Source organism: Pipistrellus kuhlii, unplaced genomic scaffold (genome assembly GCF_014108245.1).
Source record: "Pipistrellus kuhlii isolate mPipKuh1 unplaced genomic scaffold, mPipKuh1.p scaffold_m20_p_4, whole genome shotgun sequence".
Taxonomy (NCBI): domain Eukaryota; kingdom Metazoa; phylum Chordata; class Mammalia; order Chiroptera; family Vespertilionidae; genus Pipistrellus; species Pipistrellus kuhlii.
Genome location: NW_023425540.1, coordinates 3,978,189 through 3,980,255, shown reverse-complemented (window position 1 = coordinate 3,980,255; position 2,067 = coordinate 3,978,189). Strand labels below are relative to the sequence as shown.

The following is a 2,067-nucleotide window of genomic DNA, read 5'->3' as shown; positions in this document are numbered from 1 at the left end:
CAAAATATATCAGCACCATTGGCAAGCTCAATGGGAAAGGCTGGAAATGTGCTGCACAGCTCCCATAGCTGGTGAGAGTACTGCTTCCACCAGTACCAGGGAGCCTGCCAGCCTGGCCTCAGGTTGAGAGGCCTGCATGGCCAGGGCATGGGCTCTGCAGGAACTGGGCCCCCGGCAACTGAGGATTGAAAACCAACCTAACAAAGCATGCTTGTTTATAGGTATTTCTCTCTTTACCATGAATCCTGAGTAGGGGCGACAGAGAATTGAGAAAATGAAAGAAACAGACACAGAGACAGTAGGGACAGCTGGGACCAGATGGGACAGCTGGCCCTCTGATGGAGAGACAGTGACCCAGAGCCAGTGCAGCACATTTATTTTATACAGTATGATTCTAGGAAGTTTTACTAGAGTTTAAGACAAAGGAAATTATGTGAAATCATGGTTAAAGATCAAGCTGCAATTCTTCATTCTTGTAGCTTCTTTGTAATCGTCACTCCTGGCTGTGCCCAGATCATTGTGGCCATTCCTTGTACCTGGCTGAACTTAGATAATGAAACTCAGTCCCTGGCACCTAAGCTAAGGGTCAGCTTGACAACATATCTGCCTCTGGCATGGTATGTTTCCAGGAATGGCTCTACCAACGCCATTGGACTCAGCTGACAATAATCAAAGAAATTTTCATGTGCCTTCCCAGGTGCACTCTACACTTGTTTCCACTTGTGAGAGACGGAGTGATATGAATTTTGTGATGCTAACCCAACTCCAAGGCCAAACAGTTACAGAGGCAAAATGCCTGCCTTTCTTTGACTACACAGAAGGGGCCTCAACTTGGGCGGTTGTGCCACTGGCTCTGGTGATTACACCAGAAGGAACTGTCAGGCTTGGATGCTTGTTATGATTCACAAGATTTCAATTTTGTTCTTTCCATTTGTTTCTAATTCCATAAACATAATTGTGACTGATGGTTTAAAGAGAAATTTTTTGTTTGTGAAAAAAATGTGTAGTAAGAATCCAATAGCGAAAATCTACAAGCAACTAAAATTGTAAGAACAACAGTAACACGGGCTCCAAATATCTTGTGTTGTGTTGTCATGGTGAGAATCAATAGTGTTTGGGGAACACTTTGAAATCTCAGGCATGGTCAAATGTAGTACTAAGTTAAAAGGCTGTGGATTTCTTTTAAAATAGAAATCACATGTGGCTTAGGGTACTCTTCAAGTGGAATATAAGCAATAGATAGTTATGGATTCTCACCAAAGTTATCAGGAGACTGATTATGTAAGAGCTTGGCAAATACATGTTCAAACACAAAACAACTTCTCCCCACAGTGGTATTTTATGGAGACCTACTTTACAAAGTGGCCATTGGTTGGGACTTTTCCAAGGATACTCATTTGGAAGCAGACAATGAACTTCAGTTAGGACATGTTTGTTGTACAATGTGGCAGATAGCTGGGATTATTCCAGCGGCTACTATTCAGTGGCAAAGCATTAAGCTTCTCTGGGAATCTTTCTTTTGTACATGGAGATGGATGCTGTGAAAAATTTCTTTTTATGGGTGAATTTGCCCAGCAAATGTCAAACTTTCAATAGGAGTGAAAGAATGAATGGCACTGGTTATTGCTGATGACAATTGAAAGTGAAACACATTTTAATGAATCTCCTAAGGCTTGGTGCTGAGTCAAAGTCCTATGCTGGAAGAGTTTAGTTATGATATTCCAATATTTAGATATATTGATTACTAACTCTGGTTTTCCCCATCCACTTTCCACAAAAATTTTAAATTCTTTCGGGGAAATTACTGTTTTTAAAGGTAAGAAAGAGATGGTCTTAATAGCGCAACCCTAAAATAGCACTCCCTGCCTTCTAATTGAGATCAATTTGTAAAATATGAATGAGACTAAAGTACGAACTCCACGTTTAACCATGGTCTGTATATTGAGACAATTATCAAAAAAGAGATTCAGGCATTTGTCCCTGAGTGAAAATTTGTTCAGAATATGCGTTTCATTATGCAAAGTAGAAAGAAAAAGCCCAAATAATGGAACAGTCTCCCTAGGTTAT

At 40.6% G+C, this 2,067-nt stretch overlaps 1 long non-coding RNA gene across 1 annotated transcript; it reads right to left on the bottom strand.

Annotated features, from left to right (window-relative positions):
* Window positions 1–297: 297 nt before the first annotated feature.
* Window positions 298–854, bottom strand: LOC118703617. The gene is made up of 2 exons (XR_004983106.2): window positions 537–854; window positions 298–499 (listed from the first exon to the last, which is right to left on the bottom strand). It is a non-coding gene; the product is annotated as an uncharacterized LOC118703617 (long non-coding RNA).
* Window positions 855–2,067: the final 1,213 nt, after the last annotated feature.